An 11815-nucleotide genomic window follows, 5' to 3' on the forward strand; every position below is an offset into this window, starting at 1 on the left:
GGTGACGCTCGACGGAAAGGGAGCACAGCATAGAGTAGGGAGTAGGGAACAGGGGTACAAACAAACAAGTTTTTGCTTATGAACTATTAAACTTAGAACAGTAACTTTTAACAGTAACTAAGAGCTCATACCTTAGGAATTTATTTCTTACATCTACTAACGCAGCACAGAATCTGAAAACACGAAATGCAAACCTTAAGGCATCGGGGGCAGCGGTCCTGTCCCGTGCTGGCACCCGGCGGCACCAGCCCAAGAGTGGTGGCGGCTGTGTCACGCAGGCACAGAAGAGGAGAGGGGTTGAGGCCACGGGCTCGAGGCAGCGTCAGGCTCTGGGAGAGCCGGTGGGTCCTTGGGGGAGATGGTGATTCTGCCAGTGCTGTGCCTCTGCCACTAACCCGTGACGCCCCCAGAGCTCCCTGGCCCCAGGATTGCTCCGGGGCAGCAGCAAAGCCCCGGGTGCCCCTCGCTGCTTCTCCCCGGGCTCCTGCGGTCACCTCCAGGGTGAGGCTTCCACCGCAGCCACCGTGAAAATCGCGTCTGACCGCGGGCTCTGCTCCTCTCTCCCTCCTCAGACGCACCCAGCGCCCCGCAGGAGCAGGATTCTGCCCCGGAGATGATGCAGACGATGAGTGGATGCTCCCAGACCGACGAGCCGAGTAGCACAGGGAGCGACCCGGCCGCAGGTGAACGCAAAGAGATGGGCGGAGGTGGGAGCAGCTTCATCGCCGGGGTCTTCATCCAGGCCAGGAACAAGAAGCTGAGCATCCACGAGGCCATGATGAGGGGGCTGCTGAGCCCAGGCACGGCGCTGGTGCTGCTGGAGGCGCAGGCGGCCTCGGGGCTGCTCACGGACCCCGTGAGGAACCAGCAGCTGTCGGTGAAAGCGGCGCTGGCTCAGGGACTCGTCGGCCGGGACTTCTACGAGAAGCTGCTGTCGGCGGAGGGGGCTGTGACGGGGTACACGGAGCCCTACACAGGACGCAGGATCTCCCTGTTCCAGGCCGTGAAGCAGGGATTCGTCGTCAGGGACCACGCCATCCGCCTGCTCCAGGCCCAGATCGCCACGGGCGGCATCATCGACCCCGTGCGCGGCCACCGCCTGCCCGTGGAGGCGGCCTACAAGCGTGGCTACTTCGACCAGGAGATGAACCAGGTGCTGTCCGACCCCGAGAATCAAACGAGGAGCTGCTTCGACCCCAACACGCACGAGAACCTGACCTACCTGCAGCTGCTGCGCCGCTGCGTGCCCGACCCGGACACGGGGCTGCTGATGCTGCAGCTGACGGACAAGGGCTCCGTGCTCTACCAGCTGAGCGAGGATGCCCGCAGAGCCCTGCAGGCCGCCCGCACCACGCTGGCTCCGGGGCTCTTCCAGGGCCAGAGCGTCAGCGTCTGGGAGCTCCTCTTCTCCCGCTACGTCCCCGAGCAGCGGAGAGAGGAGCTGCTGAGGAGATACAAGGCCGGCACGGTGACCGCCCTGCAGATGATGGAGCTCCTCACCGCCGCCGTCACGGGGGCAGAAAGGGGCCGCGGGGCTCCGGGCTCCCCCACGGCCCAGCCCGATGGCAAGGAGAGGGCGTCAGCCCCAGCTCAGGACGCGCCGGCCCAGGAGCAGCAGCTGAGAAAATCCCTGAAATCCGCAACCGTCCGTGTCACCGCTGGGGAGCTCCGGGGGCAGAACGTCTCCGTGCTGGACCTGCTCTTTTCCGAGTACGTCCCTCAGGGGAAGCGGCAGGAGCTGCTGGAGCTGTACAGGGCAGGGATTCTGAGCACGGAGCAGGTGGCCGCCGTGGTCACCGCCGTCGTGGACCGAACGGAAGCTGCGAACGCCCGGAGCCCGCGCGGGGCAGCGGCGGCGGCAGGGGAGGATGGAGAGGAGTGTCCAGAGCACCTGGATGATGCCTTGAGGGCCAGCAGCATCCGTGTTCCGGCTGGGGAGCTGCAGGGAAAGCAGGTGTCACTGTGGGAGCTGCTCTTCTCCAGCTACACCCCCGAGGAGAAGAGGCAGGAGCTGCTGGAGCTGTTCCGTGAAAGGTTGTTAACTCTGGAGCAGATGACAGCTGTTGTCACCGCTCTCATCAAGAAAAAAGAATCTGCAGGCAGGAAATTCCACGTCACCGTCAAGAGTTCCAACAGGGACCCCGCGACAGCAGCGGGAGAGGAGGGTGACAAAAAAACATGGGAAAGAACCTTGAAAACCACCACGGTCCGTGTGGAGGCCGGGGAGTTTCGGGGCCACAAGGTCTCGCTGTGGGACCTGCTTCACTGCCGCTATATCCCCGAGGAGAACAGGAAGGAGCTCCTGGAGCTGTACGAGGCAGGGGAGCTGACCCTGGAGCAGGTGAAGACCGTTGTCACCACCATTGTGACCAGGGCAGCAGCGGGAGAGAGGCCAGAGCCAGTGACACCTGTGGATGGTCCCAGGGCAGATCCAGTGACACCTGTGGATGGTCCCAGGGCAGATCCAGTGACACCTGTGGATGGTCCCAGCGCAGATCCAGTGACACCTGTGGATGGTCCCAGGGCAGATCCAGTGACACCTGTGGATGGTCCCAGGGCAGATCCAGTGACACCTGTGGATGGTCCCAGCGCAGATCCAGTGACACCTGTGGATGGTCCCAGGGCAGATCCAGTGACACCTGTGGATGGTCCCAGAGCAGATCCAGTGACACCTGTGGATGGTCCCAGCACAGATCCAGTGACACCTGTGGATGGTCCCAGCACAGATCCAGTGACACCTGTGGATGGTTCCAGGGCAGATCCAGTGACACCTGTGGATGGTCCCAGCGCAGATCCAGTGACACCTGTGGATGGTTCCAAGGCAGATCCAGTGACACCTGTGGATGGTTCCAGAGCAGATCCAGCAGCCCCAGATGCTGAACCCTCCCCTCTGCACAGGGACAGGGCCTGGGAAGAGACCCTGAAGGCCACCACAGCCGAGGTGTCAGTGGGGGAGCTCCAGGGCAGGCGGATCTCCCTGTGGGAGCTGCTCTTCTCCCGCTGCATCCCCGAGGAGAAGAGGCAGGAGCTGCTGGAGCTCTACCATGTGGGGACATTGACCTTGGAGCAGATGACAGCTGTTGTCAGCGCTCTCATCAAGAAAAAAGAATCTGCAGGCAGGAAATTCCACGTCACCGTCAAGAGTTCCAACAGGGACCCCGCGACAGCAGCGGGAGAGGAGGGTGACAAAAAACCATGGGAAAGAACCTTGAAAACCACCGTGGTCCGTGTGGAGGCCGGGGAGTTTCGGGGCCACAAGGTCTCGCTGTGGGACCTGCTCCACTGCCGCTATATCCCCGAGGAGAACAGGAAGGAGCTCCTGGAGCTGTACGAGGCAGGGGAGCTGACCCTGGAGCAGGTGAAGACCGTTGTCACCACCATTGTGACCAGGGCAGCAGCGGGAGAGAGGCCAGAGCCAGTGACACCTGTGGATGGTTCCAGGGCAGATCCAGTGACACCTGTGGATGGTTCCAGAGCAGATCCAGTGACACCTGTGGATGGTCCCAGGGCAGATCCAGTGACACCTGTGGGTGGTCCCAGGGCAGATCCAGTGACACCTGTGGATGGTCCCAGGGCAGATCCAGTGACACCTGTGGATGGTTCCAGGGCAGATCCAGTGACACCTGTGGATGGTTCCAGAGCAGATCCAGTGACACCTGTGGATGGTCCCAGGGCAGATCCAGTGACACCTGTGGATGGTCCCAGAGCAGATCCAGTGACACCTGTGGATGGTTCCAGAGCAGATCCAGCAGCCCCAGATGCTGAACCCTCCCCTCTACACAGGGATAGGGCCTGGGAAGAGACCCTGAAGGCCACCACAGCCGAGGTGTCAGTGGGGGAGCTCCAGGGCAGGCGGATCTCCCTGTGGGAGCTGCTCTTCTCCCGCTGCATCCCCGAGGAGAAGAGGCAGGAGCTGCTGGAGCTCTACCGTGCGGGGTCACTCCCCATCCAGGAGCTGCTCAGCACCACCAGCAGCCTGGCCAGCCACAGCCTCGAGGAGCACCTCAGGGCCCTTCCCATGCGCACCGCGGATCTGCTGCGCTCTGAGGGCTCCTACATCACCTTGGGCCCGTCCCAGGAGCGCAGGGTGTCGGTGTGGGAGCTCCTGTCCTCCAGGCAGGTCTCCGAGTACAGGCGGGAGGCGTGCCTCGACACCTACCCCTCGGGGGGGCTGACGGTGAACAGAATCACCATCACCACCACCATCACCACCGGCCCCCGCCTGGAGAGGAGCCCCCGGCACCACTGACAGCGCCCCGGGCACAGGAGGGTCCCGGGCGCCCCTGGGGCTCGGCTCCTCACGCCCCTGGCGTGTCCCAGCGGTGACAAACCCCTCTGTGCAGCGAGGGTGGGCGCGTGGTTAAACTCCAGCTGTCTCCACTCCGGCTGCCTTGAGATTTATTTCCTGGAGGGGCTCTGGGGGTGTGCAGGGGCCTCGGGGCTGCACGGGGAGCGCAGAGGCTCCGACCGAGGACAGGGATGTGAGGAGAGAGTGCCCAGGACAGGGATGTGGGGATCCAGAGCCCAGGACAGGGATGTGGGGATCCAGCACCCAGGACAGGGATGTGGGGAGCCAGAGCCCAGGACAGGGATGTGGGGATCCAGCACCCAGGACAGGGATGTGGGGAGTGAGTGCCCAGGACAGGGATGTGGGGAGCCAGAGCCCAGGACAGGGATGTGAGGAGCCAGAGCCCAGGACAGGGATGTGGGGATCCAGAGCCCAGGACAGGGATGTGGGGAGCCAGAGCCCAGGACAGGGATGTGAGGAGCCAGAGCCCAGGACAGGGATGTGGGGATCCAGCGCCCAGGACAGGGATGTGGGGAGCCAGAGCCCAGGACAGGGATGTGGGGATCCTGCACTCAGTTCTGCTCAGGTGGGCTGCAGGGTGCCCTGAGCGGGAGCAGGCAGAGACCCCAGGATGGGGGCTGTGGGCAGCAACACCCAGGCCCAGAAGAGCCACGGAGGGACAGACACCTCCTGTCAAGGACAGCTGGGACCCCAGAGGACAGCTGGGACCCCAGAGGACAGCTGGGACCCCAGAGGACAGCTGGGACCCCAGCCCTGCTGACAGCAGGGGCAGGACGGGGCTGTGGTGGTCTGGGGGACATTGACACCTGGCCTGTCCCTCGGTTCTGCCGCAGTTCCCTGTCCCACAGGGGTCCCTGGGCTGCAGGACGGGGCTGTGGTGGTCTGGGGGACAATGTCCTGTCCCTCGGTTCTGCCGCAGTTCCCTGCTCCACAGCGGTCCCTGGGCTGCGGGATGGGGCTGTGGTGGCCTGGGGGACATTGACACCTGGCCTGTCCCTCGGTTCTGCCGCAGTTCCCTGTCCCACAGCAGTCCCTGGGCTGCGGGATGGGGCTGTGGTGGCCTGGGGGACATTGACACCTGGCCTGTCCCTCGGTTCTGCCGCAGTTCCCTGCTCCGCAGGGGTCCCTGGGCCTGGTCCCCCGGCTGCTGGAGCTCGTGGCACAGCAGCGCTGAAGGACAGGGACACTGGTGCCAGGGCTGTGACCCCTGTGACAGCGAGAGGTGGCCCGGGGCGCCCACGGGAGCACGAGGACACTGCACACAGGGCAGGGGGGTGCTGCTCCACAGAGGGGATGAGGGCAAGGGAAATTCCTCGGAAGGGAGCAGGGAAAGGGAGGACATGTCCTGAGGGGCTCATTGTCCCATCCCACTGTCCCATCTAATCCAGTCTCATTGTCCCATTCCATCTAATCTCATTGTCCCATCCCATTGTTCCATCTCATTTTCCCATCCCATTGCCCCATCTCATCCAATCCCATTGTCCCATCCCATCCAATCCCATTGTCCCATCCCATTGTCCCATCTCATCCAATCCCATTATCCCATCCCATCCAATCCCATTGTCCCATCTCATCTGATCTTACTGTCATATCCCATTGTCCTATCCCATTATCCCATCCCATTGTTCCATCTCATCCATTTGTTCCATCTCATCTGATCTCATTTTCTCATCCCACTGTCCCATTCCATTGTCCCATCCCACTGTCCTGCCCCATTATCCCAGCCTGTTCTCCTATCCCACTGTCCCATCTCATCCCATCCCACTGTCCCATCCCATTATCCCATCTCCTTCTCCCATCCCATAGTCTTGCCCCATTATCCCATGCCATTCTCTCATCCCACTGTCCCGCCCCGTTCTCCCATCCCATCATCCCATCCCACTGTCCCATCTCATCCCACCCCACTGTCCTGTCCTGTCCCATTATTCCATCCCGTTCTCCCATCCCACTGTCCCATCCCATTATCCCATCCCACTGTCCCATCCCATTCTCCCATCCCATTATCCCATCCCGTTCTCCCATCCTGTTGTCCCATCCCGTTATCCCATCCGACTGTCCTGCCCCATTATCCCATCCTGTTCTCCCATCCCATTGTCCCGTCCCACTGTCCCATCCCATTCTCCCATCCCATTCTCCCATCCCATTCTCCCATCCCGTTCTCCCATCCCGTTCTCCCATCCCATTCTCCCATCCCGTTCTCCCATCCCACTGTCCCGTCCCACTGTCCTGTCCCATTATCCCATCCCATTATCCCATCCCATTATCCCATTATCCCATTCAGTTCTCCCATCCCATTCTCTCATCCCGTTCTCCCATCCCATTCTCCCATCCCGTTCTCCCATCCCACTGTCCCGTCCCACTGTCCTGTCCCATTATCCCATCCCATTATCCCATCCCATTATCCCATTATCCCATTCAGTTCTCCCATCCCATTCTCTCATCCCGTTCTCCCATCCCGTTCTCCCATCCTGTTCTCCCATCCCGTTCTCCCATCCCGTTCTCCCATCCCACTCTCCCATCCCACTCTCCCATCCCGTTTTCCCATCCCATTCTCCCATCCCATTCTCCCATTATCCCATTCAGTTCTCCCATCCCATTCTCTCATCCCGTTCTCCCATCCCATTCTCCCATCCCGTTCTCCCATCCCATTATCCTACATCCCACTGTCCCACTTTGTGAGGTCCCAGAGGAGCGCAGGAATTGCTGAGTCTCGGGGAAGGGGAGGGCGAGTGAGGCGATTCCTGGGACGGAGAACGCCTGGAGCGGCCCCGCAGCCGCGCGCTCCGCGTCTCCCCAAGCCCCGGGATCGCGGATTATCCCCAGGCCAGCACGAGGCCGGGGAGGGAATCCTGCACCCCTGGGGTGGATGGGCTGAGGAGCCCCGGTGCAGGACACCCCGGGAGATAAAAACTTCCCGGGGACTCCCAAAGCATTCAGAGCAAATCACGGAGGAAAACGCAGCGGGGCGACGAAACGAGAGACGCGGCTGCTCGTGTCACTCCCGGAGCCACCGGCACCCTGGGGACACCGGGGCGCTGCTGCCGTGTCACCGTGCCCCAGCCCGCGGCTGATGCCATGGAGGGGACAGAACAGAGGCGACGCTGCAGCCCCGCGTGTGGCGGCTCCGGGATCGGGACCCGGGACACGGCCAGGGAACCGGGAAAGGGCGAGGGAACAGGGAAAGAGCAAGGACACCAGGACACGGCCAGGGCACCGGGACAGAGCCAGGGCACCAGGACACAGCCAGGGCATTGGGAAAGGGACCCGGGACACGGCCAGGGCACTGAGACACGGCCAGGGAACCGGGACACACCGAGGGCACTGGGAAAGGGACCCGGGACACGGCCAGGGCACCGGGACACGGCCAGGGCACCGGGACACGGCCAGGGAACCAGGACAGAGCCAGGGCACTGGGAAAGGGACCCGGGACACGGCCAGGGCACCGGGACACGGCCAGGGCACCGGGACACGGCCAGGGAACCGGGACAGAGCCAGGGCACCAGGACACAGCCAGGGCACTGGGAAAGGGCGAGGGAACAGGGAAAGGGCAAGGGCACTGGGACACGGCCAGGGAACCGGGACACGGCCAGGGCACCGGGAAAGGGTGAGGGCACTGGGACATGGCCAGGGAACCGGGACACGGCCAGGGAACCGGGACACACCGAGGGCACTGGGAAAGGGACCCGGGACACAGCCAGGGCACCGGGACACGGCCAGGGAACCAGGACACACCGAGGGCACTGGGAAAGGGACCCGGGACACAGCCAGGGCACCGGGACACGGCCAGGGCACCGGGACAGAGCCAGGGCACCAGGACACAGCCAGGGCATTGGGAAAGGGCACTGGGACAGGGTGAGGGAACAGGGAAAGGGTTAGGGCACCGGGACATGGCCAGGGCACCGGGAAAGGGCGAGGGCACTGGGACATGGCCAGGGAACCGGGACACTGCCAGGGCATGGGGAAAGGGCGAGGGAACCAGGACACAGCCAGGGAACAGGGAAAGGGCAAGGGCACAGGGACAGGGCAAGGGCACTGTGAAAGGGCACTGGGACACGGTGAGGGCACCGGGAGAGGGCGAGGGAACAGGGAAAGGGCAAGGGCACCGGGACACGGCGAGGGAACCAGGACAGGGCGAGGGCACTGGGACACAGTGAGGGCAACGGGACAGGGTGAGGGCACCAGGACATGCCAAGGGCACTGTGAAAGGGTGAGGGCACTGGGACACGGCGAAGGCACCGGGAGAGGGCGAGGGAACCGGGACACGGCCAGGGCACCGGGAAAGGGCAAGGGCACTGGGACATGGCGAGGGCACCGGGAGAGGGCAAGGGCGCTGGGAAAGGGCACTGGGACACGGCCAGGGCACCAGGACACACCAAGGGCACTGGGAAAGGGCACCAGGACACGGCCAGGGCACTGGGAGAGGGCGAGGGCACCGGGACGTGGTGAAGGCACTGGGAAAGGGCACTGGGACACAGCCAGGGCACCAGGAGAGAGCACCGGCACGGGGCGAGGGCACCGGGAGAGGGCACCGGGACGGGGAGGGTGGGGAGGGAGGGAGGGAGGACCCGGTGCCAGGTGGGGAGGGGTCTGCAAGGACTCCGTGCCGGGTGAGGAGGGGTCTGCAAGGGCCCGGTGCCAGGTGAGGAGGGGTCTGCAAGGTTCCGGTGCCAGGGTGGGGAGGGGACTTCAGGGACCCCGTGTGAAGATGGGGAGGGGTCTGCTGGGACCCTGTGTGAGGATGGGGAGGGAGGGAGGACCCGGTGCCAGGTGGGGAGGGGTCTGCAGGGACTCGGTGCCAGAGTGGGGAGGGGTCTTTAGAGACTCCGTGCCGGGTGAGGAGGGGTCTGCAGCGTCCCCGTGCCGGGCGGGCTCCAGCCGGCTCCAGGGCCTCGCGTCGCTCCCTCAGGAAGCGCTGGATTTCCACAAGAGCGGCCGAAGGAAAACCGAAGGAGGTTGTGCGCGGGGAGAGCTGAATTCATTTGCATGGTTAAAAATCTCGTTGCATAACGGGACGAGCTGGAAAAGTCTCGGGGCGCTGCCGGGGGCGCGGGGGAAAGGGAAGGGTCCGGCAGCGGGAGCCGCGTCCCTGCGGGAATGTCGCACCGCAGCGGATGCGCCGGGAAGCGCCTCGGGTTTCTGGGGGAGCCGTGGGGTGGCAGGAAAAGCTCCGGGACGGGGCCCGACCTGCTGGAAACCAGGAAATCCCTGTCTGTGCCCGCGGGCAGCAGGGGGAATGCAGGGGGAGCGGATGTCCCTGTGGAATGATCACGGAGCCCTGGGCTCATGGAGCGCTTTGGAGCGAAGGGAGGTGAAAGCTCGTCCTGTCCCGCTCCCTGCCACGGGCTGGGGCCCCTTCCTCTGTCCCGGGGTGATCCGAGCCTGGGACGCTGCCAGGGATCCCGGGCACCCACAGCTGCTCGGAGCAGCCTGTGCCAGGGCCTCACCACTCACAGGGAGGAGTTCCTTCCTGATACCCGATCTGAATCTGCTCTTCCAGGGCTAAACTGTCCCCCTGTCACTGCGAGCCCCTCTCCAGGGACCCACTCGCCCCTCGAGTGTGGGACGCGGTGCCAGCGCGGCCCCTGAGCCCCCCGAGCTGCCCGGCCCACCCGGACACAGCCCGGGGCTCCCCTGGGCCAGCCCTGCTCTCCTTTTCCAGCAGCCAGCGGCGCTCCCCGGGCGTCCAGCCCAATCTCACCCCTCCATCAGCCGAAGCAGACCCGCTCCCGGCCCTGTCCGTGCCTGATAAGGCCGCCCCGGGCGGTTTTATCTCCCGGCACATCCCTCCTGCCGCAGCTGCTCCTGCTCCGCGTCTGTGCCCCTTTCCCACAGCAAATCCACGGGGGCTGGGCACTGGAAACGCCTCCCGGGGCAGCTGAGAGCGCGGCAGGGCCTCGTTACCCCGATCCCAAATCCCAAATCCCTGCCGGGGCCGCGGAACCCACGCAGGGTTTTCCTTTAACCCCTCCCACGCCGTGCTGCCCCACGCTGTTTGCTCGGGCCCCTCTCCTGGCGGTGCCACGACCGCTCCTGCGGCTCCAGCGTCACCCGGCCCTGCCCTCTGCGCTGCCGCAGTGTCTGGGCTTGAGAAGACAGGTTAGGGAGAGGCAGGGCCTCTCTAGGAAATGAGGAATTCAAATCCCTTCCCTCCGTGTTGTTATGATTTGGTAGATTTAAAAAAAAAAACCTTTTCAGTCAGAGCTATGGGGAAAGAAATAACAGTTCTTTGCTAGTGAATATAACAGGACAGACAAACGACAACAGCGATAATAATAATAACAAACAGAACCAAGAACCCCGAGGGGCTTTGTCTCACAAGCCCCGGGCAGTCTGATCCCTTGGGATCCCGAGAGCTCCAAACGGTGGAAACTCCGGCGCTGGTGGCTGGAAGCGGTGGGGTGTCCCGGCAGGCAGGGGGGTGTCCCGGCAGGAAAAGTGAGCAGTGCTGGAGAAATCCCGACGGCTGGACCCGGGCTGACCCAAAATCCAGCAGGGCAGGCGAGGGGCTCTGAATTCCCAGGTGCTCCAGCAGATGATAGAATTCCCAGGACCGGACCCCTCCGTTAACCGTGGAATCCACGCAGCTACCCGTTGGAAAACAGAGAGCCAAAAAAAAAACCCAAAGAACCCCCACCCTCAGCTCCCGGGAGCCTTTTTTCCTCCCTCTAAACTAAGCGATCCACACCTTTTGTCCGGGTTGAGCACCCTTTAACTATCAGTATTTATTCTCCTTGTAACTTATGGGGGGGAAATTCCGCAGGAAAACTTAACCCCCAAGGCGCAGCTCGGCTCGCTCAGGTGTTTATCCACACCTGGATAAATCCCGGTGGCTCCGGGAGCCCACGGGCTCCCCTCCAGCGCAGCCCAGGCTCCGGGGCAGCCGGGGCAGGGCGCGTGTCTCCGTGCCCCCTGCAGCAGCCAGGCTGGCACAGGGGACTGGAGTTTCCTTTTTTTTTTGGCTTTGCCGCCACCGGGATCTGCAAATTGTCCAACCGCACGAAGAGAGGGTTCGGCAGCAGAGCCCTGGGGTCTCCAGCAGCGTTTTCCCCAGCTCCAGAGGCCACACCTGACACCGGCTCTGCTTGCCGCGCTTCCCTCCACGGAAGGTTTGACCCGGGAGATAAAAAGGAACAAACCAGAGTGTCACGATGAGCCTTTGTCCGGTTTTCCACTGGCCCGGTTCCAGGCCTGTTATTCTGGTTTTTCTGAGTTTTTTAAAGCCTTTTGAATTTTCATAAAATGGAGTCAGATTTTTTAGTTACTGTACAATATTAAGAGCAGTTTCTACCTTTTTCCCACACATGTAACATAAACAAATCCTTTGTTTTTCATTCTCTGTCCTTTGTTTGCACATTTCTAACCTGAAAGCAATTGTAACTGACGGTTGGTCTGGCCATTTGGCTGGGAGGTGAAAACCCCAGAAGCCAATCCACAGCCAGACCCACAAATGTATAAAAAGTAAGAAATAAACAGGAGATGCTCTCTCTCCGCCCTGTCTCAGCCTTG

This window comes from Hirundo rustica (genome assembly GCF_015227805.2).
Source record: "Hirundo rustica isolate bHirRus1 chromosome 1 unlocalized genomic scaffold, bHirRus1.pri.v3 SUPER_1_unloc_1, whole genome shotgun sequence".
Lineage (NCBI taxonomy): Eukaryota > Metazoa > Chordata > Aves > Passeriformes > Hirundinidae > Hirundo > Hirundo rustica.